Source organism: Dunckerocampus dactyliophorus, chromosome 3 (assembly GCF_027744805.1).
Source record: "Dunckerocampus dactyliophorus isolate RoL2022-P2 chromosome 3, RoL_Ddac_1.1, whole genome shotgun sequence".
In the NCBI taxonomy this organism is placed as follows: Eukaryota; Metazoa; Chordata; class Actinopteri; order Syngnathiformes; family Syngnathidae; genus Dunckerocampus; species Dunckerocampus dactyliophorus.
This window is the reverse complement of record NC_072821.1, coordinates 8268732-8282500: the sequence shown is the minus strand read 5'-3', so window position 1 is coordinate 8282500 and position 13769 is coordinate 8268732. Positions and strand designations below refer to the sequence as shown.

Sequence of the window (13769 nt, the reverse complement as noted above, 5' to 3'; positions counted from 1 at the left end):
GCCAGTCCTGTCTGTGCGCGTTCTACTTTTGATCTTTAGGCGATTTTGTCTCTACTTGATGTTGAGGACTCCAAATCTGAAGGTCTGATGCGCGCATTGAGTTTGTTCACTTTGTCAAAGACTTCCCTGAGCAAATGAAGGCTTAGTTGATGTGAAAAATGAAGATAATTTCCCCTGTGGCATTTGAAAACATGGCTGGCTGGCTGGCTGTGAGGAGCATCTGTTTTTGAACTCACTTTGACCCACACGACGAAGTAGCCTTGTAACCGACACTGTGCTGCCCTGCAGCCATAGGAAGAGACAGCTCTCTGAAAATGGTCCGATCCGCAACTTGAACCCTGCTAGCATTCCTGCTCTGCTCTGTTCTGACCAGACCCAGTCCTGCTGGGAGCCCCTGCAAATTCAGTAACACCTCTCAGAGGAGCTGCACAACAACCAATGTGTTGTGTTGACAAACATGCTAATGCACCAGCTATATGCATGTTTGTTTATTTGGATCCTGTCCTAAAATGGTATCTCTTTCTTTAGTTCTATGATAAATGTTTTTTTTCCTCATAGATTCAGTGTCTTTCAAAATACAGTAATAATAACAATTGAAGGATGCCTGCTGGGATACATAATGGTTGTCTACACTCAGGCTTTTCATGATGGTCTGGAACTGTTGTCCAAATTTAGAGCGTTTTAATTTAGTGGCTAGCTAAGTGAGATGAAAGAAGAGAGAGAGAGGGTGTGTGTGTGTGTGTGTGTGTGTGTGTGTGTGTGTGTGTGTGTGTAAACGTTGTGTTTTAGTTTAGCAGTATTATCCAGTAAATCTTTATTTGTACTCTTTTATTTTCAATAAAATCAGCCTACTGGAACAAATGCCTTCTTCAAACGTGCCAGAGAAGAAAGGATAGCTTTCTTTAAGACATGGCAGCTGCTAAAAACACTTGACCAACAATGGACACTCTCTCACATGCATATATTGGAAATTCCACTCGCTGTATGAAAATGTAAAGTAACAGCCATTATAACACGTTTTCCATGTCTTGATGCAATGTTCTCACAATATACAAGTGCTCTGCTTTCATGAGCTACTGCTTATGCAAAATATATGTATTATTTTTGTGCCGTGTTTCAACTTTCATCCGAGGTTCAGGCCTATTTCAGCATTTCAAAACACTCTCCTTATCTCATTTCAGTGACGTGTGCATTCTTTGGAAATGTTTGGTTTCTCCTTTTTGAAATGCTCAGCCACTTTTATTTAGCATAGTTTACGGAATGAGTTTGTTTTACAGCACAGCCGTTTGTGTTGAGGCTGTCTAAGCGCTAACTGGTTACTAACTGTACACTGGTACTTCCTGTGTGAGTGATAGTTAATGGAGCCAGCTGCCATCCTTCACTACTGCTAACTATCCACTAATCTTTCTCTCACTCTCTCGCTTTCACAATGAAGACATTGATTTCCACCCCCCCATCTGCCACAGTAGTCTATAAAACCTCAACTAAAAGGTGCAAGAGACTTCAACCCAAGCGGCTAAGTGCCTTTTAGAATGGCGGCTGGCTGTGGCAATGGGGGGGGGGGTTCTGTCTTAAAGCATACGTCACCATTTACTACGCCATCCATCTGCCGTGGTATTTTATGGCTCCCAGAGGACATGCCATAGGTTGTGGCAGTATTTGCAAAGATTTAGATGGATGGTTTTTCTATAATGTTGCAGTCGGATTTACTTAAACAAGAAAAGACAAGCTGACTATTTATGAAACATGAGAGATTTTTTTGGGGGGGGGGGTTTGTAATGTAATTTTGTCTGATTTATTCCCAGTAATTTTGTTAAATAGGAATCACCTATATGTTTGTGCTACTTCTGTGTACTTCTATGTGTTCATTAACCCAAATAAGGCAGTTCACTTTAATAAAAGTAAATGTATTCATGTTTGTGCTGACATGAGATAGTAGCTGCAAATAAAGAAATCTCCTCAAGCTCTTACAGCGATACCCTGGTTTTTGTCATTAATCCGTTCCAGAAAGTCACACAAAAAACCCGAAATGTACATTTTACCCACAGGAAGCCATGTAAATCCAATTAATCTGTTCCACAGACCCAATAGTATTAACAACAATACAATTTATAGAAAATAGGGTTATCACAACACCAGAATTTTAGTAGTAGATACCAATACCTGTGAATTTCCACGATTCTCGATACTTGTTTGATACCACGATTTAAAAAAAAAAAAAAAAAAAAAAACTTGCATTTTTAAATGTGGGAGGAAACTGGAGTACCCGGACAAAACCCATGCATGCATGGGGAGAACATGCAAACTCTACACAGAGATGTGCGTATAAATATGCTCATAAAGAACGATATTCAACTATTTTACGTAAAAAAAAAACAGCAGTTGTTTTTATAAGTAATTTGATATATTTAAAGGCTCAATGGCACTGCTGTTCTTTATTTTTCTTTTTCCATTTTTGTGTCGGCACTATGGTCGTAGTGGGTTGTAAAGAGTTTGAGACACCTGCTTTATAATGCAAAGGAATAAAAGTTTCAGTTGAAATACAATAAGTTCATAGACTGTCATGTATCATGACTGTATCGTGATGTTATTAGCTAACCACCTCTGTTCATGTAAGGGAGTGAGCAAGTATTAGAAGCCTGCACTATACAAGCATAGTAAGATGGCTCTCAAGGCCAAATACCGGAACGTGTATTCGGTCATGTATAACGAGCCATTTTTAAAGACAGCCGACGTTTTTCTTTGGCGCTGACTGCCAAGAGAAACAAGCGACTAGCGCTCTGAAAACAAGTCCAAAACAACAGAGAACTTGGGAATTTGCAAGCTACTTTGCAAAAAACTAGCCCAAGGTGGTTTATAATCAACAGACTTAGCATGACTGCTGCTCATACGCAGAACTGCCCACATCAGTAGGAGTCGATACAGCTCGCCAAGGGAGCTTGTTTTGTAGCTATCGATTTATAGTTTGTGTGTTGCTATCGAAGTATCGATTCTTGTGACAACCCTAATAGAAAACAAATACTTTTTTAAATGCAGAAAAAAATCATTGTAAATGGTGAATGGATGGAACTTATTGTTCATGCAGACTTCCCATTCATCCTGATAATTCAAACATGTTTTACGCCATCTTTATCAAATTGCTGGTACTCGCAACTTTGTTTGGCCCCATTGCGGGAGGTTTAGCAATCACACTCAATAAAAAAATGCACATGCAGTGAGTCAGAATCATACAGTACAGGACAAACGACTAGTTTGCTAAGTGCAACATCGTACAAAAACCGAGACGGTGTACGAAAACAGAGGCAAGATTTTAGTGAAAAATATTGACAAAAACCAACTCATACAAAACGTGGGGCATATGAAAACCAGTGTTTGACTGTACTATCTTCATTATTTCACAACTTCCATTGAATGCTAATAATGTAACTATTGGTTCTGCTTTTTTTCATTTGTTAATGCTGCTTTAACGATGGTTGTGTATAAACAAATGACGCTCTTGGTTTTCACGTTTCCTCCCACCCAGGCTATTTTTAGCTCCGCCAAGCACAAAGCGCAAGCGCGGAGGTTATATTTTCGCGGACATTTATCTGTTTGTTTGTTTGTGTTCAATATAACTTGAAATGTTCTGAATTGATTTGGATGACATTTTCAGGAATTGCCGGAAATGGGATATGGAAGAACTGATTAAGTTTTGGGTGTGATCCGGATCACCGTCTGGATCCAGGAATTTTAAGGATTCATTAACATTGCGAGAACAGGACAAGTTTTCAACAGGTTCTACAAAATATCAAAGACTGATCCAAGAAAATGTAGGATTATTATTTTGGTGTGAATCACAATATGGGGGGAGCTATGGCGCTTGGCGGAGGTCTGCGCTCTCCAAGTGCTTTTGTAGTTATTAATGAAAACCAAATGAGACTGAAATGCATGTGAACATTGAAAGTGATCATTCAGGTGCATTGTGGTTACATTATACTCAAGTATTTGCAGTAATGGCATGCTAGATGTATTGAGTTGAATTCTATTGCACTTTAAATTGACAGATTTCAACCCAATGAGAAAAAAAACTACAAATTGGCTGTGATTGACAGGCAGGCAGTTAGGTAGTAAATCAGTGTTAAAGACACTTAAAACCTTTTCTTATCCCACAAGACCACCCATGTTCTTTAACTCCGCCTACCTAAAGAGAAAAGCGCTCAAAGGATCAGGTTTTTTTTTTTTTTTTTTTTTTTTAACTAATACTTGGAGTTATTCACAAGTCACAATGATCCTGTGTCCTGATTTTTTCTTTAAAGTTTTTCATACATGTTGTTTTGAACTATAGTTGAATGTAAAAGACAACAGAGACCTGATAAAACCCTACAAGAGACAATAGAGTAGTAAGTGAAAGGGAATTTAATGACAAAACAGGACAAAATAGCGGCAGAGTGGCAGGTTGTGTAAAGTCTTTAGAGCCTACTGTCTCCGGTGTTTGTGTTTCTCTCAGCATGGGAGGCTGTCCTTCAAAATTAAACTTGCCCCGCTTAAGAAGGGCCACCGTGAGGCCACGAGGTCTCCGCAACAGAGAGAGCGCTTGTGTGAAAGAGTTCACCACATGTTGTGCTGACGTGTGGTCTCGCGTTGCTTTGTGTTTGGGTAGAAAAGAAAGAATTGAGTTTTTAAAGTGTCTTTTTGTTATAGGGTATTGTTTTTTGTGGTGTGTGTGTGTGTGTGTGTGTGTGTGTGTGTGTGTGTGTGTGTGTGTGTGTGTGTGTGTGTGTGTGTGTGTGTGTGTGTGTGTGTGTGTGTGTGTGTGTGTGTGTGTGTGTGCGTGTGTGTGCGCGCGAGTCGGGCACATCTGAAGAGGCCGTCTATTCACTGCGGCAGGGACAGACAGGTCCTCATCCCGTTTAAATGTCCCTGTTTATTTCCGTTGAACTCTTGATTATCATGCTTATTCTGATGGAGTCTATTGAAGCTGCCAGCCCAAATGAAGCAATCATTTATTTATGAACAGAACAAAGGCGCTGCCTGGTGCTGCTTTTTGGCAGACTGTTCCCATCGGCATAGCTGCCACTGCTGCTTATCCACACTCACAAAGGCAAGTAAAGCCAGATTTAGGCAGACATTGTTGAGCTTTTTCATGGATGCAACACCGTTATGTGGCCCACCAAGGCAAACTGTCAGTTACCAATTTACATTGTCTCATACACCTTATAAGACTATATTCACTGTACGTATTCAAGTAGTTGCACTGTCTAGTTGTGTATTATATTTATTAATATATTAGGTCAACATGCATATACGCAACAGGCAACCTTAAGTCGATTCAATAATTGATCTGACATTTTTATTGCACTGATTTGACCTCCATCTTTCCAAATAATAACAGATGGATGGATAGAGAGAGAGCGATAGCTAGACATATTGTATCAATCACATGAGGAAAATTAAGTTAACAGTGAAGCGTCAAAGTTCAATGAAAATGCTTTTGTTGAAATTATATTTGCATAAGCTTTAGGGTATCCGCGGGAATTAAAAAGTCATTTGAATTTAAAATATCACATCTATTCCCTTAAATTATCGAAATGTCTGAAAATACAAATTTGGAAGTTCTTAAAACTATATTAATGTTGCTTTTATTTAAAACGAATGAAACTTCACTCTCGCTTTTAAATGTTCAGATTTTCGAGGACGCTATAACATAACCACAAAACAGAAGTAAAGTACCTGTGTACTGAGCACAACCAGCTGGTGTATTATGCGTGTGCCACGGGTCTCCTGTTGTTCTTTATGCCTTTTATACTTTTTTGCCAATATGGATGTGAAATGGGTCTTAAATTGTATTAGTTATTTAAATTGAGAACCTACCACCAGAAAATGGTGAGCTTTTTTTTTTTTACTGGGTAAGGACTCTAATACTTAAACATTACAGGGATATGATGACAAATGCCAAAATCTTGGGTGTGTTTTCTTGTCTACTCCAGTTTTGCGTAGTCCAACAGTGTTCAAATGTGGTTAAACACATAAATATAGCTTATCCATGTATTATGGACTTAATCTGAACCCGTGACCCAGTCTGGAAAATAACTGTGTATTTGTCTGTCCGCGCCTGCCGGTGAGAGATGTTTAACCCACTACAGCTAAGCCTGACCTCAAACTACCATACCATGTCATTCAGCCACGTACTCTCATTGTTACAATATTCTCATTGTCACAACACTTTCACATTAAATGTAAGAAACAAGAGAAATGTCATTCTACATCATAATGCTGTAAAATCTGTGCATCCCTGTTTCTGTATGCATCGCCCTACACATTCTGTCTTTTCCTCACACTATATTAATCAGCAGATGGCCTCACTAAAGCATTTTGGATGGCTTGTGTGTGTGCGTGTGTGTGTGCGCGCGTGTGCGTGCGTGAGTGCTACCAGTTTCATCTCCATTTTCTACATTTTTATCATTTCTCTCTCCTCTCCTACGCTTCTCTCACTTTCTCACTACAGCACAATGCAGCCTAGTGTCTGTGCTTGTTTGATATACTTTTGGATGCTTTAAGCCTTTGAAACGAGTCTTGCAGCTGTGTATGTGTGTGCATGTGTTTGTGCGCGTATGCACATCCTTTCCCCAGTTATCCTCCAAGAGACAAGGGCCTACCCTTCACCTGTTGCCATGGCAGTTAAATAGGCGGAGAGGGAAGGGCAGGAATGGAAGACAGCACACATGCAGGGAGGGGAGGGGGGTTTCGATGATGACTGCATGTTGTGGTTGGAAAGAAAAGAGATGGTCGATGTAAATGAAAGAGACTTAACAGTTTGTGTTTAAAAAATACTCATTGGTTGAGGTATATTCTATTACAAATGTCTGTGTGTCTGATCTTGCCATGAAGTATAGTAGTTATATGGGCCCAAAAATAGGCTCATTTGATATGTAAAAAAAATAGATAAGTAAAAATAAGGGAGAAGGAACTTAAAAAAACAGACCCGTGTCAAGATGTAATTAATTACTAAATAATTGCTGTTTCGTTGTTGACAATGGGCTATTATAAGTAAAAAAATATTGCAAGACAAGATATGTAGTATTCTACACTGGTCAATGGGCGTCAGTAATTTTACACTGATGAGACATTCGCTTACATCAGTGGTCCCCAACCTTTTTTGACCCACAGACCGGCTTGTGTTCCCACAAATCTCCCGTGGATGGGGGGGTGATTCGTACATTATAGCGATCTACTTTATCTTATTTATTATGTATTGTGCAAAACTAAGACATTAATAACATCAAATTAAAAGCACAAAATGAATGCCGATCCACCAGTTCAAGTTCCAGCCAAGTTTTTCCATAGAGATGATTACATAGCTGTTTGATGTGTGTGTGGTAAAAGGCAGTGCGCTAGCATGAATTAACTTGAGACAAATGTGCACATTAGCACTCAATAAGTCATCAAAACTTACCTTTATGCATTCCCACATAGTGTCAGCATTTGACACCAAATATGAGATGAAAGAAAAATGGTAAAAATACAGTAGTAGTCTATCTGTGCGGCATGAGATAAAGTTAGCACACGCACAATGGACAACACATGGACATGCTGTACATGTGCAATGTGTTGTAAACAAAGATCGCACTAGTGCGTACGTGTGTGCCAGGTGGAAGTCAGACTGCCCTGTATATCAATCAAGTGACAAACGTCACCGTGGGGGTGGATGATAGGCTGAAGTCGAGTTGTTTTTAATGCCATGCAATCGGCCCATTATTCGGGGTGTTCCGATACAACTTTTTCACTTCCAGTCTGATTGAATATGGCCTTGAATATTGGCCAATACAGACATCAATCCGATATCAGCACAGATCATACATGCTTTTATTACTTGTTTAGTAGCGTGGAACGTGACAAAAGGCTTGATCGAGTAGTATCACTCAACCAGAGAATAGTCAGCAGCAGTAGGTATGTGAAAAACTGACCCATATAATTCTTGATACATCTGGTATATAATTTTAACGACAGTAGGCATAATATAGTGAAGCTCGGCATGCTCAATGAAGTGTTTAAACCCAACATTACTCACCGCCAACGGGGGCTGGCTCTTTTCTATTACAGCCAATGATTTTTTTGTCTTCCCATGGGAGTTTTTCATGCTTTGCAAATGTGTCAACAGTGGTGGATGTTTCAGGGAAGCTGTGGATTGTGAAAATCCTTCTTCAAATGAGGTTGGTTGTATTAAACTTCCCTGGTTCTGTGGCACCACGGGAAACTTGTGCGTGACATGCTCATAAAGTTTTGTATTCAGCTGTAACGTGTTCGGTTCGAATCTCCGTTGGGCATTTCTGTGTGGAGTTTGCATGTTCACCCGTGTGTGCGTGAGTTTTCTCCGGGTTCTCTGGTTTCTTCCCACATTCCAAAAACATGCATGTCAGGTTACTCTAAATTGTCCGTAGGTATGAATCTGAGTGTGAATGGTTGTTTCTGCGATTGGCTGGCGACCAGTCCGGGGTATACCCCGCCTCTCACCCGAAGTCAGCTGGAATAGGCTCCAGCATACCCCCGCGACCCTAATGAGGAGAATCGGTATAGAAAATGGATGGATGGGCCAATATCAATATTGGATTGGGACACTCCTACTTATTATCCCTTATTATATCAACGATATCTACTATCTACTTACTAGGTAATACAAGTGTAACGGTGACTGTAGAGGTGTTATTTCATGTCTAGAGGGCTTTAATAGTGGGAAAAATTATATTTAGAAGGTCATAAGTTTATAAAAATATTCAATGTATTAATATTGAATCCTACTTTGTGGAAATTCACTTATCACAGTCGGGTCTGGAACCAATTTACCGCGATTATCAAGGCATGACTCTAAAGCTTATTTCATTACATTTAGAATTTGCTAGTATATTTGTAAATCAACAGTTAGTGTTATGATCGCAGAACATAGCTTGGAGCCATACATTCTAAAGCATGGCAAAACCCCACATTCTGGGGTATTTGTGTTTAATCCGAAAGTCCAGAGTTTGTTGCTTTGGCGTAGCAGCTTTTTCGTCGGTGGCCTTGCTAACCGCTTCATACTCCGTTTTATGTTTGGTCCTCAGATGATTAAGTAAATCTGTGGTTTTAAATGCAGCTCTTCTAGCGCCACCCCTAGAAATTGTCATTTTGCAGATATTGCAAGTGGCTGGAGGATGATCTTCATTTACAATGCAGAAGTACATCCACACGACTGACATGGTCCGATCCCGGGATTGGACTCCGATTTCTTCAGGGTTTCTGTGTGAAAGAGGCTATTGTTGTGTTGACCGAGCATTCATAATTATTGAGCTCTAGAGCCATGGAGAACAAAAATAATGACATTAGAAGAAGACTCTCTGCTCTGCCAAACAAGAGAGTGCACAAAGAGAGAGGAAATGAATGAATGCTGATGTTAACGGACTAAAAGAGAGAAGACGTGGAGGAGGCGGACAAGTGCATATCCAGTATAATTGCAGAGCTAAATGGGAGGGAAGCAAAAGACGAGATGAATAAAGGAAGAAAAAGATCAGGCTAGAAGAGGAGGAGGGGAAATGAACGTGAGGGGGAATGTCATTATCAGCTTTGTTCGATGCTCCTTACTGAAGGCTGGATGGACATGGGGAAAGGAACAAATGATTGAAAGGCAGAGAAGTGTGAGAGGAGGGTGCTTCTTTCCTAACACTCTTTCCAGTGAGCATCACGGTGGCATCAGTTCATGTGATCACAGCCAGTGTCTGTCTGCAGCCGGCCCAAGGCTGCTGGCTGCGCTGGGCATCTTGTACAGCCGTGACTTCGTCTGTGAAGTAAACTAGAAAATGTGAAGAGGAAAGCGGTAGAAATAATGGTTACATGAGTGTGGAATGGGAGAATACACTCCTCAGGTTATAGACTGTATAATGGTCTGTAATGTACATGCACTGATGCATTAAAGAAGGATGTCAATAATGGTTGGGTGGGAGGAAAATGTAGAGGTCTTGAATGTCAGGGGAGTGTTTTTATCCCAACCAGACAACTGAGGTGCTAAAAGCGAGTGAGGCGTCAGCGAGAACGATGCAGTGATGCTAACTGAGGTGTGCTGTGGCAGAATTTGTGCTGCAGGGCTTCACTGACTGATTCCTCAACCCACTAACTGGGTGACAATTGGAATGTCAGCCAGTGATTTTAGGAGAGGGGGAGAAAACCCTGGGATGGTGTGAGGTTAATGGTCTCTGCAAGAAATGTTCTCATAAATTTCTCCTTCATGTGTCACAGCAAGTGCATTAAAATATCAACATATCGCTTTAATGTGCGGGTTTAAGGGATTAAGTTGCTGATTTGTTTTGTAATAGGCATATAAATGCGCCATAAAAACATTAAGAACACTTGCAGACTGGTTGTAAAGCTGTGTGGCTAAGCTGATAGCCCACTTGCCAAAGCCCATGTAGGAAAAGTTAAGCTCTTAAATGATAGTTTTTCATGTGCTGGACCAACATTTTAATGGTTCTTCCTAAACCTCCCTAACCATTCTTTGGCCTCATTAAAGTGTTTTCTTTATGTGAAGATCAGATTACTTTGACCTTTTTTATGAGTGTGTTGCTGCTAGGTTTTCTTGACCACAACACAGAGCTCCTAACAGTTTTTAGGATGTGTGTGTGCACGTGTGCGCGCGTGTGTGTGTGTGTACGTGTGTGTGTGTAGTTCTCACACCTCTTCCAATCCATTTGGCTCCCTAATCCACTGGGAAAACTCTACTTTCTTTTCTCTATTCCACTTCAATTTTTGGCCAGTTTAGCTGCACTGCCCTCTCTGTCCTTAATTCTTTTGCCTTCTTCCACTTGACAGTGTGTGCTGAGTTTCTGCACAGCTGACAAACTGGATTTTGACAGCTGCTCTAAGCACTAACCTACCACTTACTATGATACCCTCAGGTCTAACAGACTGCCCCAGTACATGAAGTGATAATAAGAACTGAGCGGGTGCAGTTACGCTCGTTGCTGGAACAAGTTTTATGTTTAATGGTTAAAAAGTATGTTCTCTCTTTTTTTCCTGCCAGCATCACATTACTTAACTGATGTCGCCCCCTCATTTGCACTATTGGACTTTTAATTATGTCCCCATGTCTGTCTCTGGCATTCTTTCTTTGTTGATTTTTTTACTTAGGTTTTTTTTTTTCCTTCCTCCTGGGGGGTTACTCCCCCCCCTGAATTTTGTGGAGAACGGGAGTAAAGAAAAAGAAACTTAATCCCTCCATTGAATAGGAGTTGAACCAGTCAGGGGCTTTTTCTCATTTACCTTCTGTGTCAAAAAACCCAACCTGCTTCTCATTCCAAACGCTAACTATTGCCCCTCACCCACTGACACACACCAAAACACTCATACATGCACGTATTATTTGTTTTACATTTTTCAGAACACATCAACAAACCAATGTAGTCACTCATTCTTTGTCAAGGTTCTTTCGTACAATTTAGTTTGTGGGCCATTTTAAGTAGTTTCTTCTCGTAGTTTACTTGATTGTGTCATGTCGACACCACTGAGTAAAACTTGTCCAGCTGACTTTGTGCTATTAGTAGCTATGACAGTGCATCAAATGCCTTGACGTTATTGGGAGTATTTCCCCACAAGTCAAGCCTGTGGTTGATTCTTACCTACAATGAGCAATATACATTATGGTTATTTTTGCACTGATACAAATCATTTGACTTAATGGATTAGCGATTAAATGACAAGCTGTTACTAATGCTCATTGTCCAATTAAGACGTTCTAGAAGAAATACTCTTGGACAGCTGACTTTTGACTTCTTGACTTTTTGAAGCTTGATGCCTCATCCTGTCACATCTTACTTGGTGTTTACTCTCCCTCAGGCCATGTTTCTCTCAACTTATTCTTTCACTTTCCCTCTCAGTAGATTTCTTTCTAATACTGTATCTGAGCCCCCAACCCCACCACCAACTAGGAGGTCATTGGACTGTCATGCATGGACATGTGTATGCACGCAAGTCTTGCACACTAGAACGACTTAAATGCCATCACAAGAGCAATAACACTACAGAGTAATGTTTAGGCTAAAGGGGCAAAATGGGGACACACGTAAAATGGGAGTCACACACATTTTCACTGCTTGAGTTACGATGAGCAGACATGAACAAAGGGTCTCCAGCGAGACTGATGTAAAAATGCACACAGCCTCCACTCTGTTAAGTGTCGCCTGAGGGGCAACATACATGTACACGGAAGAGACAGCGCTGATGAATACTATGGCAGGGAATAGGAGCTGAAAACGTTTTAGAGAGAAATTCTCCCATGTGTCTGGTATACTATTTTTCAGCAGGTCCCAAGTTAGCATATTGGCCAAATTCTAACCTTGATGCTGCAATGGAGACCGATTAAAAGTGCCTTTAGGAAGCCCTACTGGGAGCACTGGTTTTGTGTGTCTGTAGCTTTAAAGCTAATGAACTGTGTTTGTCCACACTTGTCCCTGACAGAGTGTGTGGCTCCATGAAGCGCTATTGTGCACTTTATCCACTTGACTAACATAATAGATGCCATATGTCACCAGGCTTTATATTAAGACGTGTAGTGAAGCCGGCATTTTTTTTTTAATTTCTATTTTTTACAAAGTCCTTTGTAAGGTGGTGGGCTCATCTAGATAGGTGCAGGTCACAGGCGGTCCAAGAGGAAGGAGGTTTTTCTTCTTTTCTACTCATTCATTGTGGATGAACAGTTGTAGCAGCTTGTTTAATGGTAGCTTCTCATAGTTGGAATGCTCCCATAGGCTTTCAACACAGCGATGCATCCAGATTCGGAATTTCATACTGCTAGAGTCAGTCATGTAATGTCTTCAACTATGAGGTCATTGTGGCTCCCAACCAGTGCTTGTCAGGTTGTGGATTTGTCCTTCCAACATTGTACTGTCTGTGAATTATGGAGTAAAGACGAGTGCATGCCATGCTCACATGCAGTCGTGTGCACCATCGTAAAACTGTGTCACGCAGATCACGCACCGCTGCACCCCATTTGCTGGTGGAACATGTGCGGATCTGGAACACGGCAATTGAGAACGATCAAAACATGCACACAAAGCGTGAGCGCACACACAAACACGCACAAAAGACACACACAATCGCAGATGAATGGATCTTTGCAGAAGTGCACCCATACACTGTAAGCGTGTGCAGTGGCTTTTGTTGTCTGTCAATGGAAGTGCACTGTTTTATCAAATAGACTTAATATACATGCACGGCAGTGTTGAATCTAGTTAGCTATTTGGTTTTGTTGCCTTCACCTTACTGAGTTCAGTGATAAAATACAAATGTATTGAAAATGTCACATGCATTTGACTTCTTTTTATCAGCTGATGGTATTTTCTGTGTAGCTGGCTGCTGTTTGTGCATACACCACACTGCACTGGCTGAAGCACTCTTTTGCTGCATCCCTCATCAAGGAGATGTTTGCTTATCGGAGTGCTGCTGTACATTTTTCATGAGCTTTTGAATGTAACTAGAATACTGAGAAGTGTTTAGCTGCAGCATGCAAGCCAGAGCACACTTCAGCCCCCTCTCATATTTGCCACTCAGGGCAGTTCATTTCATTTGTGTGCTTTAATACAATACTAGCTCATGTACTCGTCCCATGTACTTGACAGAAGTTGTCAGGCTGATTGTGAAACCAAATTATGATATGACACCGTTCATCATTTACAGTAAGTTCTTGTTTTTATTACATTATATCTTCTCAAGAGATAATACTATACATATGAAACTTGGATATACTTGGTGTAGATTGTGTGCAGCATGTA

At 40.7% G+C, this 13769-nt stretch overlaps 1 protein-coding gene across 4 annotated transcripts in view; it reads left to right on the top strand.

The window, feature by feature from the left end:
• Positions 1 to 13769, top strand: part of LOC129178328 (frizzled-3-like) — a 26955-nt gene that overhangs the window by 3003 nt on the left and 10183 nt on the right. The window lies entirely within an intron of this gene.